The following is a 25,309-nucleotide window of genomic DNA, read 5'->3' on the forward strand; positions in this document are numbered from 1 at the left end:
GCGAGGTCGAACAGAAGGGAGATGCAGTCTCAAAGCATCTACTCAATCTGTGCGGATCGGGTGGTTACCAAGACTGGTTCGGCAGTCGATGATCGACGGCGGTCAAGCTGGTACCCAGATGTGCAGGAAGTCCATTCGATGCGACGGCTTGGAGGTTGCGGTTCCAGGAACACCATTGTCAGGTTGGTCAACACACTGGAGCAGCAGTGAAGAAGCTGGAGTTTCGGACCGTGACTCGAGCAAGGCAAGGCACTGGAACTTTATAGTTCGAGCCAGAGCAACGATGCATTTCTGCTGGCGCAGTAGCGAATGAGGTCGAACAGCGGGCAGCGGGTCTGAGCACACTGGATACCAAATGGTAGCACTGACAGGTCCTGCTGGATCACTAGGCATCGAAGTGTGCTAAAATCTAAGTTCATAGCTGGTCATCGTTGACAACAAGGATCTCAGCTGTTCTGCCTTCCAGGTGCTGTGAGTCCTACTTCAGGGTCTTAAGGGCCAATGTCAGTCTGTTTCTTGGGCTCCCAAACATGGGGGAGGGTGGCACACACTTTCAGGGTTCCTGCAGCACAGTGAGGTTCTATGCACAGGGTGGCTGGCAGAGAGGCCTAACTCAGGTATGGCTAATATTTAGAGTTGTATGTGCCACAAAGACAACATCTTCAGAGTTATCTAGTTTTTGGAACAGAGGTGCACATTTTTAGTGCAGGCTCTGTGTTGCACCATTGTGGGTGTCAATGCAACTGTCAGAAGGGCACCTGTGACCGCTGAATCTGCTCTGTGGCACTGTTAGTGCAGACACTGCAAATCAGCATACTGATAGAAGGCACAAGTGCACACTATGCTTTTGGCATGGAGCTTTTGAAAGGGGAATCTGATTAAAAGATTTCAATTTCAGAGATGGAATTACCCACATCATGTTAATAATTTTTACAAATTAAAAAAATCCAGGGCTTTCACACACTTTCCAGATGGCAATTCATCACAATATCACAGCAAGAAACCGAGGCCTGATTCAAAACAGAAACTGACCCATCAGGTGCAGCATGGATCTTGGCCTGGCCTTATAAAATATAACAAGGGGCTGGCAGAGTGAACTGAGCACAATTATTCAGCAAGTCATTGCCCTGGCCAAGGGATCCAATGTTTGTAGATGGAAAAATAAAATCAACAAAATAAATAAATAAGCATGGATAACCATTTTTAGGCCAATTACTTAAAGGACATTGGAAGAGTCAACATTTTTAGAAAGGTGCCTTCTGTTCTCCCTGTGACGAACTGACTTCTGCTCTGCAGGAGTATAGGATGAGTAGAGGCTAAACCACCCACTCAGCCCTCGCACTTCTATAAACCAACAGTAAGCCCAATCTTAAAGGTAAAACAGACCCAATTAAGAGATGTACCTCCTTCACGTGAGCCAAAGGAAGGCTATACGCTCAAGAGGGGTGTGAATGTGATTCATTAGCAACCCAAAACGCAGAGCATAGCAGTCCAAAATAATAGGAATGTCCAACCAAAGTTCTGTAAAAATGTATATACTTCAAGTAAACACACCCTCTGCAATAATAACTAAATAGAAAAATACTCTTCACAACCCAATCCTTTGGGAAGAACAGAGAAGCTGCAGACAAAGAAAGCTACAGTACTCTGGATAAGAATACATGCTGAGAACACTCAATTCAACAACTGCAATGTTCCTTGTGAAAAGCATATGTCTTTGGATGAATAATCACTGCACAAGTGACCTAACCAGTCTCTACATCCCAAAATGGACTACAGGGGCAGTTATGGGGCAATAGTACCATCTTGACAGTTCAACAGCATTGAACCAGGCTTCAAGTTGTTGTGCCACCACATTTGGTGCATCGAGTTGGATTGGCCCAAGCAGCAAGCTAGCTCTGAGTTGGTTCCAGTGCAGTAGCTCAGTGCGGTTCGAGAGTGGTGTTCATCAATGCAGATGGGAGTGATGACTAAGATCGGCTCAGAGTTGAGCCAGGTCAAGACAGCGGTTCGAGTTGAAGGTCAGCAATGGCTTGAAGCTGTGATCCTGATGTTCTTGTGTGCCATTCAGCGAAGAGACAGTTCTAGGTCAAGCCATTCAGTTACTGCTGGATCGAGTCGATAAATCACACTCCAGAGGTTTGAGTCTGTTACTGTGATGAACAGTTGCTATGAGCCGAGCATGTGACAGGCTCTGCTAGGACACAGTGTGGTGTTGAGGTGGTTCAAAGTTTGCAAGCACAGATTTCTGAAGGTTCTGTTGAGTGCCAAAAGCAGCATTGGCAGGTCCCGAGGTTTGAAATGCAGCAAACCTGATTTGAAGAGATCTAAGGGACAAGTTCAGTCTGGGCCCCCATCCAAGCTCGGCCCCAAATGGTTATTATGGGTGAAGAAGTTGGAAATGTTCTTTAGAGCCACTGGCGAATCTGAGGACGATGCCAAGGTGGCGACCATGCTGTACTCGGCAGGATCGGAGATGCATCGCATCTTTGAATTGTTGAACTTGCAGGTGCCAACATATGCAGCAGTCAAGAATGCCCTACAAGATCACTTTCTACCCCTGGAAAATATGTACTATGACAGGTTTGTCATGTGTGCGGAGAAACAGTCTGACGAAGACACATTGGACCAGTTCTGTGGTAGGCTAAGACAGTTGGCTAGCAGATGCAGGTGGGAAAATTAAGAGGGCATGGTACGCAACCAACTTCTTCAAGGATGCAGCTCCGGAAAGGTGAGAAGACAGGTACTCCACGAGCCTGGCCTGATGCTGATTCAAATTTTGGACATGGGGCGAGCGTATGCACTGGCGCAGAACAGAGAGGCCCATATGGACGCAGCAGTCCACCCCGGGACGAAGCCTTTGCCATAGGATGTTCAGTGACCCAAAAACAACGGTGGGCTCCGAAAAAACCAGAAGTGTTTCAGGAGTCCGATCACCTGCATCCCTGTCAATATTGCAGCTATGATCTCCCTCATGCGGGTGAATGCCCAGCAAAAGCGAGAGTATGCAGTCGATGTGAGGTATCAGGACACCACACAAGGGTATGCAGGCCCGCAGTACCGGTTTCCACATCCAGAGGTCCAGCAATGGTCGGCAGTGGCACCCCGAAAAAGCAAAGAACGTTGCTGCAACAGAGCAAGGCCCACAGGAATTGGACATTGCAGAAGAGGAGGAGGAGGAAGAAGTGTTTTTCATCTCCAACATAGCGTCCGGCATAAGGAAGCAATGTCAACCCAGTTGTATGGTCAGCATCGGAGCAACGCCAACGGCAGTACTGATAGACACTGGAGCATCATTGTGTGTCCTAGCTGCGGGGCATTACGAAGCTCTACCAGGCCCACTGGTGCTTGAAGAAACTTGACGCTCCACACCTGGCCCAGGGTGCCATCAGGAGATACCCGAGCAGTGAGGCGAGGAGGTGTCCAGCCAGATTCCAAGACTTTATAATGGACACTGATCCCTGAATGGCAGGGATGCTGATAGTTGGCCCAAGTTGGGTTGTTGCCTTATGTTGTATTGATGTTCTGTTTTTCATTTAAAGAAAAGGAGGAATGTTGCGTAGTAAAGCGCATGTTTATACGCATGAGCGAGCCTCGTTCCCGCTCGTGCATGCAGGTTCAATAAAGCGGAACCTGTAGGCATCATTAGCCACCGGGACCGTGAAGCATACAGACGTGTCAGCGTCTTCTTTAATGTAGGTGCGTGTGGATGGGCGGCCTGGAGCTGACACATTAACACGCAGCACACATTCCAATAAAGCTGTGTGTGTTTATTTGCAGTATTTAAAAGCTGGCTGTAGAGGGAAAAATAACAACCCAATCAACAGACGATGGCATATTCCTCTGGTGCGAAGCCCTGTCTTTGAAGCTCTTAGAAGTCTAGATAAGCAAAGACACACCCAAGCACATATTGACAACTTGGCTAATCACAAATTACAATTATTTCTTGATATTTTTGTATTTTTGTTTTAAACCCCACGTTATGGGCCATTAAATAACAGGGAACTAAAGACACATTTTAAATTCAGATCCCAGGCTGATCTCTTTTTGGAGACAAGCGCTAAAGTCTCTAAGTCACAGTCCAAATGCAGTGCCAACAAATTATGTTCAAGACTATAAAAGTGCAAGTACAACACACCATGATACACCACCTTGAGCTTGAGATTGGCTAAAACCTTGTGCTTGGCCAGTGAGTTTTGGATCCACAGCAGAGAGAGAGGAGAGTCGTGGATAGTTTTCTTCTAACCCTATTCATTATGGCGACAAAATATAAACAATTCTGGAGCCTGTTCATTTAAACAAAGAGTCTGCTATGCAGCAAAGTATGCTTCAACTGTTTGTCTATGCTACACATGTCCATGACAAGTATTATACCAAAAGGTAAAATGAAGTGTGGCTAACAGCCAACATGTTTTGATTATTTTAAAACTGCCGTGGGAAAACCTGAGAACCCCCCCAATGGGTTGTACTACTTCCAAGGCAAACGCACTCTGCGATAGTCACATATTCAAGTTATTTTATTTTTTTGACACAGGCATGCAGTTGCTTTTATGCATAACATGCATGACATTTTCTATTTCACAAACATCAGAGCAAAGCACCTGCCATCCCCTGCATGTCTGAATGTCTCGAATTATGTTTGACACAGTGGTCTATGCCAGAGCATGGTTTGTGTCTGCTTGTATAAGGGTACAGTCTTTTTTTGTGCAAAGATTGTATTTATACCATAATGGTTTGTTAGAACAAGTACAGAAAAACGAGGAAAACCAGAGGTAATGTGAACACCAAGAACAACAATCAGCAACAGATGGAAGCAATCATGTGCGCGAGGGTGCTGCTTGCTGCTTACATTATGAGGTTGTCAAAAGAGAAATCAAATTGTGCCTCCTATTGCAATAAATATATGAATATTGGCCCTCGCCAAGCTGCTCGGAGGTCGCTTGCAAAAGAATCTGTGTTGCAAGGTCCTGACCTTAAATCAATGTAAGCCACCATTTTAGGTCATACCGCCATTTTAGGATTCGCTTTGTAAAAGTCACCCTGTGAGTTAAAATGGTGGACGATGTCATTCTAGAATACAACATGGCCGTCTTGACCTCTGTACATAGCTAATATGTAATTTGCCTGCAGGCCACTTGTTGAGGTCGTGAACTGAGACCTTGTCCTTCGTTGACCTGCGTGTAGAAGGATTAATCGTGCAATGAAACTAATCCACGAGCATATGTTGAAACAATGTATTCAAATACTGAACGTAGAACATCTGTTTAACTACATTGTATTAATGTTTGAGAAGGCCTGCATGGAAAATCTTAGAATACACAGTTATTGCATAGGCTTGTTGATACATGTATTAAAGGCAAACCAGTTATATGCGGTTGTTCAAGACTTGGCACGAACCCTAGATCAGTGATGTATTAAGTGGAATATTAACCCGAAGTGGGGCTGGACATCGTGACCACCAAGTGTATAAAAAGCGAATGCATTCTAATGTACAAGGTCTCTCACTGAACACACTGAACCACGCTGGAGTTCGTTGTGTTGTACTGAGGGCCAATAGCTATATGACCTTGCTCTGTTTTTGTAACTGGATTCAGTATAAAATAAAGTACTTTGTATGTTCCTTTGTAACCCGTGTTCGGTGTATTTCCTTTTGGGGTACTCAGCCTTGATATTTTGATTTTGTTTTCACAAGGTGAAAGGGTAAATGTCCTTGTACAGTCTAAACACACTGTTCTTGTAAACACATATTTCCTTTAAAACCCAGAAATGCGTGTTTTCTTTCTCTTTGTCTCAGTAAACCACACTGTTGGCCCTTTTCACATTAAATGAAAAATCAGATGAAGTGAAAACCAAAAACATTTACCTCCTACACAGCCATCTAAATTCGGAAAGGTAATTACAGCGGTAGACTTTACCCTGCAGAACACATAATGAAACGTGTATAGATGGAATAAGAAGCCTGATCTTATCTGCTTAACTAATGGCATTTTTTATTCCTGAAACGAACAAAAAGGCATTAGGCCATGCAGCAAGACCCACATTTATTCTCGGTGCAGTATAAAGTTGACATCCTTTTTTTCTAAAGCCAGGCTTGTGTGTCTCTTAAGGAATCAATATAGTAGTTTAATTAAAAGTTTTCGAATTTCATGTATACACTTTTATTCAAAGGAGAACGTGTGACACACGACCAGTGAGTGTAATACTTGTGATGCGATCACTTTTGTTCAAGTAATCAATAATAAGATGTTTGCTTTTATTCTGCAACTATCAGCACACACATGGCAATGCCTCTACCCCACTTCTTGGACACTGCATGGCGTTCACTGATAGAGGTCAGGTACTGGCTCTGCTAAGTTTCATAAAGAACGGCAAGCAACATTGCTATCCTCCACACAACATTGCTATCCTCTGTTTTTTGGGAATATTAAGGGCTTCCCTGATGGCATTGTTCTGGGTCACCTGTAGCTTGTTGAGGTTCCTTTGACTTGTCCCTAGGTATAAGGCATCAGAGTAGTCAATTCCTGATAGGATAAGGGTTCTGGCGAGGATGGTACACTTAGCGGAAGAGAAGAACGGTCTGCAAGCTGTTATCAGTTTATATGTTTAAGTTGATGCAGAAACCACAGCATTAGTTTGTCTTGTTAGAGACAGGGTGGATGTCATGATGCCTACCCCCGGGGAACCAGACCAGGTCCAGCAACCCCGGAAGCAGGCATCAAGTTATTTTGAGAAAGCCCAAAAACCTCTGCTAGGGGCTGTTTGGGTGCAGTCCTGGCACCTATAGCGCCAGGCTCATATGGAGAGTCAGTCCTGGCACCATAGGCGCCAGGCTCATAGAGTAGAACTTACCTGATGCAGACCATGCTGCAAGCTTACCTGATGCAGACCATGCTGCAGAGCTCAAAGCCAATGAGGCTTGGAAGGGACTATTTTACCTAGAGACTATTTTTTACTCGGGTGGGGCTGGGGAGGAATACTTACCTGGGACTACTTTGGAGGCTATTTAAACCACGCCCGAAGAGCAGCACACGCTTCGCGTTATTCGGCATCCAGCAGCGTAACGCTCACCGTGTATGCAAGCCTGCATCCAGTCTTCTGACACGCCCGCCTCGAGTCTACAGCTCCAAGAAAAAGGGAGGAACAGAAGGAGAAGAGGTTAGGATAAGAGCTAAACCTTCGATCCTTACCTGAATTCCAGATCCACCGTGCCTTCGAGCTGGAAGAAAGAAGCATTTTAAGTGCGCTGCCTCGCCTGCTGCAGTGCCGCGCTGAACTCACCAGGCTTCGCAGCATCCTCACGATCCACCGCATCCTTCTGCACGTTCCCGCCGCACTCTGGCACCTAAGGGGAACACAAGAACAGCAAAGGTGAGCCAAGGGAATAAACAAAGGCAATAGTAACTACCTCCATAGACTTACCTGATTACCGCCGGGGGTACTATTCCTCTTCACGGGTCGGCGCAGTCTCCATTGCATCCTCGCCGTACCCCTGCCCCTAAGGAGAACAAAAGGACAACAAGTTGAGACAAAGGGACAAACAAGTGGAATTCTTCTCAACACAATAGACTTACCTAATTTTACCGGCAGAGGCATTATTCCCCGAACTTCATATTTTCTCTCCACACCTGAATAAGGGAGCAAGCCACTGGTTACATTCTGGCCTTATTTTATTGAACTGTGTAGGATAAGCCAAATCCTTACCTATACTTTTTCAGCTACCACGAGGAACTCTTCGCTGGGGTCAAGCTGCAAACTGCAAGGAATCGGACAAGAGTGAAAGTCAGACTTGTGAACTCTTACGAACTACATACTTTTCAGAGTCAATATTGTTCTGGAACTCACCAATTCCTTCGAGCCAGTGAAGCAACTGGTTATCAACGCGCCCTGGCGCTCAATGCAGGATGGAGAGCTCATCTTTTCAAACCATCAGGTGAGACTATAAGAGGGGACATCAAAGGTGATCTGTGGGGAGAACAGCAGGGGGTGGGGGGATTTACGCTCAAATCCATGGGTGGTTAATTCCCTTTCTCCATTGCAGAAGAATATTCCTACGGGCCAAGCAAACGAAGCTAGGTGGGCCAGTCCAGTCCGTCATCTCGGCCCTACGCTTCACATTGGTGGAGACCGCAGCTGTCCAGTTCAGATCGACGCCTCTGTGGGAGCCAGGTGAGCGTAACAGAACGCGAAGCCTACCCACAAATTCCCACCCGGGCGTTATGGATACCTCAGAGACTGACCAATTGGCCCAATTACTAGTGGAACTGAGGGATGAAGTGCATTCCGCCCGTCAAGAAACCAATGCTCTTAGGAGAGAACTGATTTTGTCAAAGGAGCGAACTGATGACCTTACTAGGCAACTATTGCAAAGCCAGGCTGGACAAGCACCCCTACCTGGTTCCGGGGGAAATCCAGCTCCTGTGCTATCGAGTAAACCTGTGCAAATAAAGCTACCAGGAAATATTCCATTAGCCCCACCCGAACACTTTGCCGGAGATCCCAAAAGGTTCGCTGTGTTTATGAACCAATGCCGCTTGCACTTTTTATGCAGACCTGGAGCCTTCCCAAACGATCAAGCCAAGGTAGCCTTTGTATTGTCATATCTCAGCGGCAGTGCAGCTGATTGGTCAATTCCACTAGTTACTCAGGATGACCTAATTCTTCGGGATTTTCAGGGCTTTCAAACTAGCATGGAAAGACTATTTGCCCGGCACTCCCAAGGACAGGCCTTGGATAACAAACTTTTGTCCCTACGACAGGGTAACCAGGACCATCTATCCTACATCGCGACCTTTAATAGGTTAATAGTGGAAACTGGATGGACTGAAGTAAAACTAATCATGTTATTTCATTGAGGGCTTCGAGGAGAACTCAAGGATGTCTTGGCTCAAGTCGTGAACCCACCTCAAGACTGCGCTGAATATATAGACTTAGTGGTCCAGTTAGATCACAGACTTCAGAACAGAAAGGCTGATCGAGCCAAGTTTGAGAATCGGTTGTTGGTCAAAACCCACGCTAACCCCAAAGGAGCAGATGCTTCAGAACCCATGCAAATCGGAGGGGTTAAAGGACCCTTAACTCAGAAGGAAAGAGAAAGGAGACGGCAAATGCAATTGTGTCTATATTGTGGAACTTCTGGGCATTTTCTACGGGATTGCACTGTAAAACCACCCAAGAAGGTGGTAGGAGCTGCTGATAAAAGCCATATGGAGTCAGACTCGGGAAACGACCACGCCCGACAAACGTAGAGGTCCGCTTGCCGAGCTTGAAGAAGGATACTCAGACCTTGCATTTCATCATACCAATGGTCCTCGTGGATCCAGGGCAGCCATTGCGTATGCACGCAGTAAGGGCATACATTGATAGCAGGGCCATAGGAAACTATGTGGACTATGAATTGGCTTCCAGGATGAATCTACCTCTCTGCCGAAAAACCACCTCAGATGTCATCACCACAGTCGATGGAACTGAAATTGCCTCTGGGCCTGTAACTCATTCCACCGCAGAGATGACACTATTGGGTCAGGATGGGCATCGAGAGACTATTGTGATTGATCTAAATAAAGCCCCACAGTTCCAAATAATACTGGGGGATACCTTGGTTAGAAACACATAATCCTTGTATTGATTGGCGAGAGAAGAGAATAACCTTCCCGGATTGTGCACAAACCTGTTACCCAAAGAAAAATCAGAACTCAGGCCTGGCCACAGTAACCACAGCAGTCATGCAACTACCTCCAGAATACCAAGAATTCCAGGATGTCTTCCAAAAGGAACAGGCAAACACCTTACCTCTTCACAGATCGTACGATTGTCAAATCGATCTCATACCCGGTGCACAACCCCCTTGTAGCAGGATCTAGCCCTTACGGAATCTGAGAACCTTCTCCTACGACAAAACTTAGACCAGTACCTTGCCAATGGCTTTATTCACCCATCCAAGTCCCCTGCATCTTCAGCTTTGTTCTTCGTGCCCAAAAAGGAAGGTGACCTCAGAACGTGCATAGACTACCGCGCATTAAACCAGATAACTGTTAAGGACCGATACCCATTGCCTCTGATCCCTGACCTACTAAACCAAGTGAAGGACGCTTTTATACACACTAAATTAGATCTCCGGGGGGCATACCATCTGGTACGTGTAAAAGAGGGCGACGAATGGAAGACTGCTTTCCGCACTAAGTATGGGTTATTCGAATACCAGGTGATGCCTTTCGGATTGTGCAATGCACCAGCAGCCTTCCAATACTTCATGAACGATGTTCTTCGTGAACTCATTGACGTTTGTGTTGTCGTGTATATCGATGATATTCTAGTATACTCCTCTTCAGAATCTGACGATGTGAAGCACGTCCGAGCAGTCCTTGAGAAATTGCGCCAGCACAAACTATATGCAAAACTAGAAAAATGCGTTTTTCATGCCACAGAAGTTGAATTCCTTGGGTTTATCCTGACCCCAAAGGAAGTCTGAATGGACTCACGAAAGGTGGACGCAATCCTTAAGTGGCCATCACCAAGTTCAGTTAAAGGAGTACAAAGCATGCTCGGCTTTGCCAATTTCTACCGCAGATTCATTCCAGATTGTTCACATGTCGTACATCCCATCACAGCACTCTTGCAAAAAAATAAACGCTTTATGTGGACTGAAGAAGCTGAAAATGCCTTCCCAGAGCTGAAAGCAAAATTCATGTCTGCACCTGTGTTAAAGCACCCGTGCCCTGAACTTCGATACATAGTGGAAACTGATGCATCCAGTCTAGCCATGGGAGCTGTCCTGTCTCAAAAGCACCCTGAAACTGGCCAGCTTCACCCAGTAGCATTTTGGTCCAGAAAGTTCTCGGCACCCGAGTTAAACTATGTGGTTACCGACAAGGAGTTATTAGCCATTAAATCCGCCTTCAAGGCTTGGAGGCACCATATTCTCGGTGCCAGACATACCATTACTGTGATCACCGATGACCGGAACTTACAGTATTTAAAAACAGCCACGGCCCAATCGTCACGTCAACTCTGATGGGCATTGTTCTTTGCCGAGTTCGATTTCGTGATAACCTATCGACCAGGTTGTAAGAATGGTAAAGCAGACGCTTTATCCCGAATAGGGATGGGAGAGGCAGAAGTGAACCCAGAACCAGTACCTCTAATTTCCAAACAAAGAATTCTTGGCATGACTACTCTACAGACACTAGAGGACATTCAGGTAAAGATCCAGCAACTCTTTGATCCTACAGCCCTGCAGGACTGGGTAAAGAAAGGCCCGGACTACTCTGTCACCAATGATCTGCCTTATTACCAAGGGCGGCTATTTCTGCCACACAAGGAACTACAAGAGCTAGTCATTTCCCGTTATCATGATACCCTAATGGAGGGGCACCCTGGTATTGCAAAAACTGAAGCTAAAATTAAAAGACAATTCTGGTGGCCCACCTGGCGAAAGGATATTAAATCATTTGTGATGTCTTGTGGCATTTGCGCCCCAAACATAAGTCAAAAGGAAAAAACAGCTGGACTCTTACAACCTTTAGACATTCCGCCTACACCATGGCACACCTTATCGTTACACTTTATTACCAATCTACCTCCTTGTAATGGGTTTAACACCATTCTAGTTATTGTGGATCTTTTTTCCAAGATGGCCCACTTTATTCCTTTAAAAGGACTACCTTCAGCCTCAATCCTGGAAAAAGAATTCCTCGAAAACATTGTTCGCATACATGGATTTCCGTCTGTGTTGGTCTCTGACCGGGGCAGTCAATTCATTTCACATTTTTGGAAGAAATGTTGTCAATTGGCGCAAACCGACATGTGAGATTATCGACCAGTCACAACCCCCAAACCGATGGACAAACAGAGAGGACCAACCAGACTCTTGAACAATACATGCTTTGTATGCTACATCAGACTGAGAGTAATTGGAAGGACATTCTTTGGATCACCGAATATGCATACAATAATTCAGTACATTCTGGAAATGGACAAAGCCCCTTTTATACCCTATGTGGGCACCACCCTTGAACCTCATACCTTGACTCACCCCAACACTTAGAAATGCCCGCAGTGGACCATCTACACGCTATGATTACACAAGCCTTTAAGGAGGCAACTGCACATTTAAAACAGGCGAAGGAGAAATATAAGAAAGATGCTGATCCGCATAGAAGTGATACTCCACAGTACCAGATAGGGGACCAAGTATGGTTGGCCACAAAACACATACCTCTCAAGAGAACGCAGACCTTTAACCCTAGATATTTGGGACCTTACTCTATTAAGGCCATTATCAACCCGGTAGCCGTCAAGTTGAACTTACCTGCTAATATGCGAATTCACCCCGTCTTTCATGTGTCACTTTTGAAGCCAGTGCAACCAGGGACAAGACTAACCAAGCCACCAGAACCCATCCTTATAGACAGGGAACCCGAATTTGAAGTTAAGAACATCCTGGACTCCAAGATGGTGAAGTCAAAACTTTTTTATTTAATCGACTGGAAAGGTTAAGGACCACAGGAAAGGTCTTGGGAACCTAGTGACCACGTGCATGCACCTCGATTGGTGAAAAGATTCCACCGAAATTTCCCAGACAAACCAAAACCACGGGAAAGAACGACTTTAGGAGGGGCCTTTGGGGGGAGTGCTGTCATGATGCCTACCCCCGGGGAACCAGACCAGGTCCAGCAACCCCGGAAGCAGGCATCAAGTTATTTTGAGCAAGCCCAAAAACCCCTGCTAGGGGCTGTTTGGGTGCGGTCCTGGCGCCTATGGCGCCAGGCTCATATGGAGAGTCAGTCCTGGCGCCTATGGCCTATGGCCTATGGCGCCAGGCTCATAGAGTAGAACTTACCTGATGCAGACCATGCTGCAAGCTTACCTGATGCAGACGATGCTGCAGAGCTCCAAGCCAAATGAGGCTTGGAAGGGACTATTTTACCTAGGGACTATTTTTTACTCGGGTGGGGCTGGGGAGGAATACTTATCTGGGACTACTTTGGAGGCTATTTAAACCACGCCCGAAGAGCAGCACACGCTTCGCGTTATTCTGCATCCAGCAGCGTAACGCTCACCGTGTCTGTAAGCTTGCATCCAGTCTTCTGCCACGCCCGACTCGAGTCTGCAGCTCCTAGAAAAAGGGAGGAACAAAAGGAGAAGAGGTTAGAATAAGAGCAAAACCTTTGTTCCTTACCTGAATTCCGGATTCACTGTGCCTTCGAGCTGGAAGAAAGAAGCATTTTATACGCGCCGCCTCACCTGCTGCAGCGCCGCGCTGAACTCATCATCCTTCGCAGCATCCTCACGATCCACCGCATCCTTCTGCACGTTCCTGCCGCACTCTGGCACCTAAGGGGAACACAAGAACAGCAAAGGTGAGCCAAGGGAATAAACAGAGGCAATAGTAACTACCCCCATAGACTTACCTGATTACCGCCGGGGATACTATTCCTCTTCACGGGTCGGCGCAGTCTCCATTGCATCCTCGCCGTACCCCGGCCCCTAAGCAGAACAAAAGGACAACAAGGTGAGACGAAGGGACAAACAAGGGGAACTCTTCTCACCACAATAGACTTACCTAATTTTACCGCCGGAGGCATTGTTCACAAACTTCATATTTTCTCTCCACACCTGAATAAGGGAGCAAGCCACAGGTTACATTCTGGCCTTATGTTATTGAACTGTGTAGGATAAGCCAAATCCTTACCTGAACTTTGTCAGCTACCACGAGGAACTCTTCGCTGGGGTCAAGCTGCAAACTGCAAGGAATCGGACAAGAGTGAAAGTCAGACATGTGAACTCTTACGAACTAAATACTTTTCGGAGTCAATATTGTTCTGGAACTCACCAATTCTTTCGAGCCAGTGAAGCAACTGGTTATCAACGCGCCCCTGCGCTCAATGCAGGATGGAGAGCTCATCTTTTCAAACCATCAGGTGAGACTATAAGAGGGGACATCAAAGGTGATCTGTGGGGAGAACAGCGGGAGTGGGGGGATTTACGCTCAACTCCATGGGTGGTTAATTCCCTTTCTCCATTGCAGAAGAATATTCCTACGGGCCCAGCAAATGAAGCTAGGTGGGCCAGTCCAGTCCATCATCTCGGCCCTATGCGTCACATTGGTGGAGACCGCAGCTGTCCAGTTCAGATCGACGCCTCTGTGGGAGCCAGGTGAGCGTAACAGTGGAGTCAAGGTATATGCCTAGGGTTTTAGTGTAATTGGATACCTTGATAGTGTTGCCATCATTCACAAAAGCTTTGAAAGTCGGGTCTAGCCTGTTGATTCTGGAATGGGAACCCAGGATGAGGAGCTCTGTCTTTTCGTCATTGAGACAGAGCCTGTGTTGCACCATCCAGGCCTGGATGACTAGATACACATCGTTTAGGGTTTTAGTGTCTGTCACGTAGTCACCAGTGATAGGGATGAGTACTTGGGTGTCATCCGCATAATTAGTATAGGTGACACCCATATAATCAAATAATATATCAAAGAGTGGCTTTGTGAACACATTTTATAGAGTGGGAGAGACATAGGACCCTTATGGGATCCCGCATGGGACAGGTGAAGGTTCAGCAGAAGCTGACGGGGAGAAAACTCTCATAGTTCTATTTGCCTGAAAAGCTCTAATCCAAGAGGTAGCTTTGTCAGAGAATTGGGCAGCAGTTTGTAGATAACGGCAGAGAATTTGATGATTGACCAAATCAAAAGCTGCAGAGAGGTCGAGCAAAAGTAAAAGGGCGAGCTTACCGTTGTCTTTTAAGTCGTCAATTTGTGTTTTTAAGTCGATGAGGGCAGACTCTGTTCAGTGCCTGGGCCGGAAACCAGATTGTCTAAGGCCCAAGAGTTTATTGGAATTTAGGTAGTGCTGAATCTGTAAGTAAGCAGCACGGTCGACAATGTTCAGAAGGAAGGGCACCGAGGTGATCGGCCTGTAATTGAACAGGTTACTAGGATCAAGGGACTTTTTTTGATAAGTGGGATGACCCACGCATCCTTGAGGTTGTCGGGAACAGTTCCTGATTTGTATGAGGCATTTGTAAAGGAAATAATGAAGGGGGCTAAGTCATGGGCCGACTACTTGATGATAGGGGCTGGGCATGAGTCGCCCTGGCAATTCGAAGGTTTAAGTTCTTTGATGATGTTTTCCACTTCCGTGATGAACAGGGGCACGAAGCTAAAGGGTTTGAAGCAGTGTGTAGCTGAGGATGTTGTGTTTGTGGTCGGTCGTGCGTCCTTGTGTAAGCTACATTTTTTGTCATTGATTTTAGTTTGAAGGGTAGAGATTTTGTCGAGTAGCGCTTTTTGGATAGTCATACACCACGTGGTGTCGTTATTGCAGTTGTCGATGGGGGTAATGGAAGATTCAAGTTCTTTGAGAATCTTGAACAATTCGTTAGTGTTAGATCATGCGTGTAGGATACGCTTGTTGTCTTTTTTAGCTGAGAATATCGCCTCTTTGTAGTTAGCAGAATCTGTGATGAGTGTGATTCTGTTGGCATCAGAGGGAAGTTCCAGTGAGCCTCTGCATTTCTTTTAGCTTTGCGTAGTTAGATTTACATAGTTTCATTGGGGCTATAATATTTAGAGCTTTTAGTATAGTTTGGTTAAAGGTATCTACTAGGTCAGTGGGGTCGGTGCAGAGTACCGAGGCATTATTGAGAATAGGAAGAATAAGAGGGAGGAGATTTTCTCTTGTAATGTCCTTCTTGTTTCTGGTACTGATGGAAGGTGCAATATTTTGTTTGGAGCATTGAGTGTTAGTTTTAATGTTGAAGGTTAATTCATGGTGATCTGACCAAACACAAGGTGTATTGGAGATACTAGTGATATTGCAATCCAGGGCAGCAAGCCAATCAAGAGTCCTTCCTTTAATGTGAGTAGGTTGCTGTATGTGATGAGTGAATCCCAAGTCAGTAAGTGTGTTGGATAGATCGAGAGCTTAGAGGTCATTGGGGTCTTGGAAGCCCAGATTGAAGTCTCCAAGTATTATAATTTGAGAATTCGTTTTGGTGTTTGCTGCAAGAAGGGATGTGATATTGTCAGTGAATGTACAGATGGGGCCTGGTGGCCTGTAAATAAGGTGCATGGTGGCCGTTTGATTTGGTGATATGGGCAGTTTGACTGAAAGTAGTTACGCAGAGGGGATCTGCTGATTGGGAATGAGTCTAAGTTCAATGGAGTTTTTAAAGATGAAGGCAATGCCTCTGCCTTTAGACTGTTTGGAGTCTCTGTCACATCTGATGATGGCATAGTCATTAGGGATAGCCAAGTAGAGTGATGGTCCGGCTGTGGCATTCAGCAAAGTTTTCGTAATGACTAGGAAGTCCAGGTCTTGGGTTTCAATAAGGTCAACTATATCAAACACATGCCCTAGGAGGGACCTTGCCTTAACTAGGGCTCCTTTAATTGTGGTGCTTTTAGTACGGACGGTGCTAGTAAAGTCAGGATTAACGGCTACATTAGGAATGGTAGTGGTGAGTCCTAAAGAATTCGGTTTAGTAGCATGGGGGCCCTGGCGTGTGTGGGAGTTATTGTTTGTGGGATGATATGGGGAATATGTTTTGTGGTTGATTCTGGAGCCTAGTCTAAGGTTCCTGAGGTGGAGAGTGCAAGGTTGGTTAGGGGTGGGTTTGATGGCGAAGTGTTCCAGCCATAGTGCTGGAGAGTTCAGGTAAGGGTTAATGCAAGTCATGGTGATCTCGATGTTGTGGATGCCCACGGGATCAATTAATGACACGCATGAGGAGGGTGAGTGGCATATATTAAGGTATGCAGATGGTCTAATTGTTTGGAAGGTGATACACAGGAGTAGTATGAGGCAGGATAAGGAGATAGGGTGCATTGTACAGTGGTGCTGTGGGTCTATAGGGTAATGGTATGACAATAGGACAATTCTGAAGGTGATTGACCGGCGAACAAGGCACAGTTGTGGCAATGGGGAGTTCTGTTAGTGACACAAGATACAATACATAAAAGGGGCATCCAGCAATGAAGTTGCTAGTGCTGGAATGACTAAGCATAGATGGAAACAGCATTACTGGCATTGACAGTGTCAACAGATTGTTTTTTTCAAAGCAGTCCATTACAGATGCAATGTAGATAACAGAGAATAGTCAAGCAACGAATCGAGATAGCACTGTGTAAACATGTTGAGGTTAAGAAACATTCAGGGTACCGAATAGGTTGCTTTTCACACTCCTGGGGTTGTAGTGAGCTATTACTGCTAGTGGGGTTCCACTTAATGTGGCATGTAAAGAAACATTGCTCCGTTTCATGATGTTTACTGTTGGTAGGAGCCATGGGGTGTCGTGGTCTGGGGACTGCTGTTTCAAGTAGCAGGGTTGGAGGCAGTGGAGGAAGGGGTGACAGTGGAGGATGGAGTTTCACTTTCATGGTGGACAAATTCCATCATGCACGAGAAAGCCAGCTATTAGCGTACAAACAACCCATTTAAGGCAGAATTAGCCTACCTGTACATTATATTGTCATCAAACATCCAAAGGTCGATGGAGAAGTTAAAGTCGCCAATAATTCAGAGCGATGCTACAGATCTGCATGAGGCATGGATGAAGGCAGCATTGTGGTTAGAGTATTACTCTCACACTGCCTGAGCACCAAGCCTCTGAACTTCTGCATCAATCTGGGTCTAGGCTGCTGCAGCTCCCGCCTGAGCAGCAGCACAAGCCTCCCTGTGCACCTATTTTGCATCCCTCCTTGCTTCCCATGCCTCTGCATCATTGCCTGTCATGTGCTGTTGGTATACCACAATTCCTGCTGATGAGGGTCAGTGTGATGCAAGGACATGGGTAATGGATATGGCAGGGGAAATGTAAACAAGATAACACAGTAATTCTTTTTTTTAAAAAAAAATATTATCTTTTGGTTTCAAAATTAAACCTTACAGCTTTATAATGAAAATATAACATAAATAACAAAGCCAATAATTAAAACAAAAACCAGAAAACCTTCATCAAGTCAAGTCAAAACACATCAAGAGCACAGTAAATAGCTTTGGGTCAAACAACATGCACTTAGGAACCAAGATACATGTACACTAAAACCCAGGATGTGCAAGTAGAGTCTGATAAGAATACAAATATATGAAAAGGGATGTGGGGTAAGAACTTAGAAGCTCCTTACGATTACAAAGGAAGTCGCCAAGCTCCTCACCCACAATGGCTGTTACAGGTACTGTCAATGCTAAACTCACATAGAGGACAAGCAATGGCAGGATCTGTGAGCTAACACCCCTGATGGTATTGTATAAGGTAACTTAAAGACAATACTCACGAGGATTAGAAACACCACCTGCAATGTCAGTTAAGCCCCTGGACCCTGCTGATCAAACAGGGACCCAGAAAGACTGTAACAGCAAAGGATGGATAGCTGAATATATAAGACTCCTGACAAGGGACAAGTAGGTATAGTGCTAACAGAGTAGGGAGGAAAACATAGGGATTTACACAGGAGCTGGATACAACAGCACACCACGCCTAACAATCAATAAGGATGAAAGAGAGAAGTGAAAGAGAAAACCAGGAACAGACTCCAAGAGAGTGTCAAGGATCAGGAGCAGGGAAAACTAAATTACAAGTGCAAAACCTCCACCTTCCCAAACCTCCACCTTCCCTACACAGGGAGGAAGGCAAATTGAGACAACATAGTACATCTATAAATGAGGGGTGTATAAAGGATCACGATTACACTGCAGAATAGGGTACAATCAAAGGAATAAAGAACACAGAAAAGCAGGGATGCACAAGAAAAGGAAGGCACTAAAAAGTGATGACTTCAAAACAGAGGAAGACAGAAATGGAATCCAGGAAGGAAAATACTAATAAGCACACTAAATTCAAAATCCATGGAAAAGGCAACAAGAAATTAGACACTAGGAACTAGACACTAAGCTAAGAACCAGGAACACGGGACCGGTCACAGACAGGAACACTGCATCAATGACCAGTGCTGGACTGAAGCAAACTTAGGCTTTTAAATCTGGCCAATGAGCACTCGCATCAGGTGAACGGCACACTAGTACCTACAGCCACAGGTGCTGCTTATCCTCCAACCAACATTGTCCTGCAAGGGTGGAGATAGAGCAGTGGGTCAGGCATTCTGGGAAGCATAGTCTTTTGATTAAAGCAGCATACTGGCGGCCAAAATCCTAGAATGGATCAGGAAGGCAAGTAACATGGAAATTAAGGAGTTTGGCCTCCCGAATCACCACAGCACTGTCTCATAAGGTTATGGAGGAAGGTCGAATAGGGAATAAACCTCAAATTAGACCCCAAAGTGGCAGGCGTGAGAGTGAAGGGAGTGATCGTGACTGTCAAAGTCTGGTGCATCTGCTCAAGAACCAGCCATATGGAAATGAAGGAACTCGTCAGATACCTGCACTCTGCCTCAACAAATACCTGCTTAGCCTCCATGACTGAGAGTTGGTCCTTGAATCAATGGAAGATGAGTCCAAACTTGGGAGCAGCTAGGAGAGGATGGGAAAGTGGAAAGGGTAGAGATGTTGGGAGTGTAACAAGTCCTTGTTGCTTCGACACTAGGACACACCAACCTCTTGTTTGTTGAGGAGACTGCGGCAAATGTGGCCTCTTTATGTTGTCACTGATGTCAACCATCCACAAGATGTGCCTCAGCCTAAGCAGCTGGATTTTCAGAGTGCATTGGTAACAAGATGGCCGGTGTTCTTTTGATGTCACCTTGGGCACTTGAGGGCCACATTGTGCTGGTGTGTACGTGTCGGATGAAAACAGCTGAAACTGGTGTCTCCTCTTGGGTGGAGATGATAGATTTGCTTGCCACCTGCAGACAGTGTGCTCTGCCACCTCCCCTGTGGTGTCTGGCAAGCCTGTGTAACTGTGAGTACACTATGTGTATGCATGCTGCCACATACGTTCACAACATACACATATTAAATGTGTGAATCTCACATCCCCCCACTACCATTGTTTCCTGTGTGGTACTGTCCCAGAGCTCATGATATTCCCAGAAAATGGTCATTGTAGAAAAGTAAAGCATAATCTCTATGATTTCAATGTAATATTGCCAGTGGTGTCACTAGAGGGCTCCTGGGGGGGCTGGGCCCCCCCTGTGAATCCCTGTGTCTCCCCTTGTGCCCCCCTACTTTTGTCTGCGCCCCCCCTACTTTTGTCTTTGGCCCAAGGAAACTGTGATATTTGTGCAACCTGTGCAACTGCAAGTTTCAATTCAAGGGTGTAACACACCTACTGGGAATTGCAGGGAAAGTGTCTTTTCCTTCAAACATTGATGAATAAAAATAGAGATGTCTTTACTCGATCCACTTATGTGAATCACTTGAATCACATTGGTCCCTCAGATACACAATACCCTTTGCCAATGATGTACAAGCAAACTCCATCTCGCGTTGCATGTACTCATCCATCCATTCATGGTGTGCTTGTGTGATTAACTCTCTTTTAATGGTGATCATTTGTGTTCTTATATTGCAGCTCATGGTAGATTCCTACAGCTTCTATGCGCTGCCATGGTATTCAAACTTGGGAAGTTTAGGCTTCCCCCATGCCAGAGAACAGCACTTTACTCGTGAGCCATCCCCTTAGATTTCTCTTCCCCAAGCAGTTCCCCCCTTTTCATGCTTTTATTCCCACCCCTGCTCACCACAGATGTGTGCTCCTGAGGGTCACTTTATCAAAAGAAGGAAGACACTATCTCCAGCCCAACACTTCAAACCCTTAACTTTTCACCCCCTCATGCCCCAAACAGCAACCTTCAGTGAGTTTTTCCAGTGACTTTTGGCACTGATATTATTCAACCCTTTTTTGTAAAATGGCATGATCCTACTGGCTTGCCATCCCTTCCCTCAACCAGTTCCACTTTCCATGCTTTTGTTAATATTTCCATCTGCTGGATATTGGTGCTTATCGGGGTCAGAAATCTCCCAGAAATCTGAGTTCACCAGGTCAGCATTCCTAGGCCAGTGGGCACAGCCCAAAGGGAAATGGTGGTTCATGCTGGCCTATCGGCTATGTCTCCCTAACCCATCCTCTGCCAATCCCCTTTGTTAAGTCGGCTGATCAAAAATCAGGCAAGCAAGATGATTGGCTCTCTGTTGTTGTAAAATATGTGTTATCCTTAATGAAACGTTCCACCAGTCATTGCCCTGGACTAAATGCTACAGTAACTGTTACCCTAGTTTAATGGTCACTTCACTGTAATGTAAATCTGCCCCTATATTTATTGTAGTATTCATTGTCCCCTACATCATTTCTTGAATTATGTTCTCTACCAGATCAGTTGCTGCTTTCGTTATAGCACCAGATCAGTTGTCGCCCCAATGGTGTTTTGCTTCCTAGGCCTTCAAAGGACATGTTGCACTGCTTGCTGCACTGTTGTATTAACACCAGTGTACTTCTGCTCCTTATGTGCAAGTTACATTAACAGTTGTCTCAAAGTGGGCAGTAAAACGACACCACAATTGGAACTGGCAGTATATGTGAAAAGGGCGACATACACATTGCATCATGATTGGTGCATGAAAGTGGTGCACTTTGAACACCCACTGCTTTTGTTCATTCGAATGAATGATCTCCCCCATCACTTGCTTGAGGATCTCATGATATGAGCCCAAGGTCTCCACCAAGACATCCCTTCATCACAAAGGAGGGGCATGGCCACATACCAAATATGCTTGATCCCGCAAGCTACTATAGGCTAGATGAAAGCAGCCAACCAACACACAACCTAGTAAAATCCTTCCCAATGAAATGGCCACCCACAACCAGTGCAGACATTTTTTTTAAATTAAATTTCTTACCAATGTGAATTTTCTAGAATCCAATGTATTCTGGGCATACCTCATGAATGGGCTGCAGGCGGGTTTGATCATTGCTATTGCTCGTTTTTATGCTGCAATGACTTTATTTTGTGATCAAGGCACCAGAGGAGAAGACTACATCCTTGTTTGATATTTTATTGATGGTGGTATTTTATATATTTTTTCTATTTTTTTATTGTGTGAGGTTTATTTTTAAATTATAAATGCAAATGAATAAATATGTAAATAAATAAAAACCTTCAATGGTGTTTGGTAAACATGCCCCAGTGCTTAATTTGCATGGCTGTCAGACTCAACCACATTAAAGATTTGTATTTGTATGGGGTTATCTTCTTCCCTGAGAGCTGCCTGTTTAGAGTTGATAAATCTATCTATTCAATAGCGCTGGCCTATAAAACAAAGGCACTGTTATCACATAGAGCAAACATTTATGATTTTGAGCTACTTTGCAAACCCTCAGTGCCTTGCTCAGTTGTTCAGAACTGGAGGGGAACTTCCAGAGATATCCACTGGGTGACACTGTGGCATGTGTGCCGGTTAGATGAATTGGGCTTTTCATCACCCACATTTAACATTTTTTTGTCCTCCATACATTTTTAAATTCACCATAACTTGGATGGGTTTTTATTGTTTTGCAATGTTAGGTTAACTTTTCTGACATAGCATCCTTCTGCCTGGCTTGTTGGCCTTGCTGCATGTGTCTCTGAAAGAAAAAAAAATAATGTTCTGTTTTACTTGGATAGTGGGGGGGATGATGTTAAACCTGTCGTGTTGATAGGTGTAGGTCAGATGTTCCCGAGGCCTTGGGGGTTGGGATATATGGGAGTGGTAGAAAAACATGGAAATAGGTTGTTCAAAACAGAGAGCCCAACATCTGATATACTACAGCACTTTGGATCTAGTGAACTGATGATACTGGGGAGTTTAATAAGGGTGGGTGGAAGAACTAAGTCATAGTTTAATTAAAGTTCATATGGTAAAGGCAAGGCCTGCATGTTTGGGCAATATAACCTTGTAGGAGATTTTAGGCGCAGTTGATTCATTGAGTAGAAGAGGGCAGAGTACAAATGGGGATAAACACAGTGCTGCAAAGGAGCTTTAGGTGGCATATGGTAGTGAGGTAGCCAGAGCCATCCAAAAAATATTTTAGGACAGTTTGTTGTAAGTTGTTTGATTCTGTGTCCTTATGTGGGTTGAACCCAGGTGAGTCCATGATGCAATGGTCATTTTTAGGGGGATGTGTGCTGGTTTCTGGTATTTAGAATAGATATGTTAGGAGGATACCTCTGCTCTCTAAAGCCTGATCAAGTAAGGTGCAACATACGCCATTTAGGGAGTAGCTCTGACTTCTACAGCCTGACCCAGTAGAGTGCTGTATGTTGTGACAGGATCAGGAACTTGACAAGAGGTGGGCCTAATCCCAAACCTCCAACCCCCTGGGGGTGCCTTGAATGTGGTTCCCGGTACCACTTTCTCCCACCCAATTCCTTCCAGTAATGTTTCTGGCCAATGTATTCTTTCTTCTCTTCTCTTCCCCCCAGATCCAGAAATAGATCTGGGAATGGAACAATAATGCCTGGCAGATGTACCCATTTTCGGAAGAACAGGAGAGCTTAGAGGCCCCGGGTCTGATGCGGTATACTGGCGGAAAAGGCTGACCTGAAACACCCTCTCCCTGTCGTAGTCTCCTGTATGTTGTTAAATGACGTATTCTACCCAGGGATCAAGAATACGGCCATTGACACCAACCTAATACCCTCAGAAGATCTCTACTCTGAGTTCCTATCCCAAAGCACTGGTGTTCCCAGGAACTGCAACCTTTATTCCCAAGCAAAGGTGGACATTCGGGGGCTAGGACACTGCCTCTTAGTTCTCATGTTGGTCATGCCAGGCCTTCCCAAGCAAGTACTCCTTGGGACAGCCTTCTCCCCTTTTCAACCAATGCCTGAGAAAGCTACAGAGTCAGGAAGGGCAGAGGACTCCAAAACACCTTCAGACAGCTTGCGTACCAGAAGACAAGTAGGGGTCTTTAAAGAAAGGGTATAAGAATGTGACATGGTCAGAGACTTGACCTTGTCATGATGGAGAGCCCAATCCCTAAACCCCTGTTGGGGCCTTTAATATGATTTACTGATACCACTTTCTGTCACACAATGTCTTCAAGTATTTTATTCGACCAGTGCTCTCATGCTTCTCTTGCAGCACTTCAACTCCCGGAATGCATGTAGGAGCAGCAGAGGAAACCCAGACTGGAAAAAAAAACGAGTGAGAAACTCAAAATATGGCTACTGACATGAATCTTGAACCTTTACTACAACCAGACTGTTTCCAGCACACAACTCACTGTGGAAAAGAAAAACACCCTTTTAAGCCTACAACATGCCAGAGAAACAGCAGAGAATCCATCGGAGACTGTTACAAAAACCATGCTGTCAAAGGAGTAGGTGCTTAGTTTATGTTTAAAGCATTTCCCCTGTGTAAACCAGCCAGTGGGAGAAAGCTAGGCGCAGATTGGCCTGCAAAGTCAGGTGAGCACTGGAACCAATGGGAGAGGGGAAGTTAGAGGCAGAAGGTACACAACATGAAAGATGTGCAAGTGAAAGGCAGAGTGTGAGTTTTAGGGGTGAGGTCAGGATGTTTGAAGGTGAACCAAGAGACTAGAGGGAGAATATGTCACAGAATGGAGTGCTGAGGAGTTACTGGCGGAGTTGGTGCAGAGAGCAGGTGAGGTACTGGTAGTGAGAGTGTGGGAAACAGCCGTAGGGAAGTGAGAGCACTAGGAACAAAGAGCGGGAGTCGGTGCTGGAAGAATTAAAGGATACTGGTGGGGGTGTAGGAGATGGTGAGAAGGAGTAATAGTAGTGTGTAAAGATAGTGAGAGTAAGGTGTATTAGGAGGGGTAGGAGTAACAGAGTAAAGCAGGGTGAGAGTAGTAGAGTGAGGAGGAGTGGGAGTAGCAGAGTAAGGAGGGGAGAGAGTTGTAGAAAAAGGAGTGGTGACAGTAGTAGAGAGAGGATGGCTAATAGTAAAGGTGCAATGAGTAGATGGGGGAAGAGTGTGGAACATCGGAGGAACAGAAAAGAGGAGCCAAAGTTGAGAAGGAGAGAGAGGACATTTGAGTAGAGTAGGAGAGGGAGGAGAGAGGAGTCGTAAGACCAATAGATAGGAGAGAAAGAAGAACAAGTGGGTGAGAAGAAGGACCAAGGTGTCTGTTATCAGCACCAACAAAACACCATTCATATTGCCCATCATATCTAGGGGGAAATTAAGTTAGGTTTCCATGTTAGAAGAGCCCCAGAGGGCGAGTAGATAGATAAAGGCTTTTGACTTTAGGACTTCACCTCTACCCAGCAAGAATTTCGGACAGTAGGTGTTACCTAATCTATCATCACACTAGGATTAGGGATGGCTGAGCTAGGGTGGAGGAAGCCAAGAGAGAGAGGGATGGCCTTTAGAGTGACCCCATCTCAAGCTACTCACAATACCAAACCAGTCAT

The sequence above is a fragment of the Ambystoma mexicanum genome, chromosome 7p (genome assembly GCF_040938575.1).
Source record: "Ambystoma mexicanum isolate Mex_15411 chromosome 7p, UKY_AmexF1_1, whole genome shotgun sequence".
Classification (NCBI taxonomy): Eukaryota; Metazoa; Chordata; class Amphibia; order Caudata; family Ambystomatidae; genus Ambystoma; species Ambystoma mexicanum.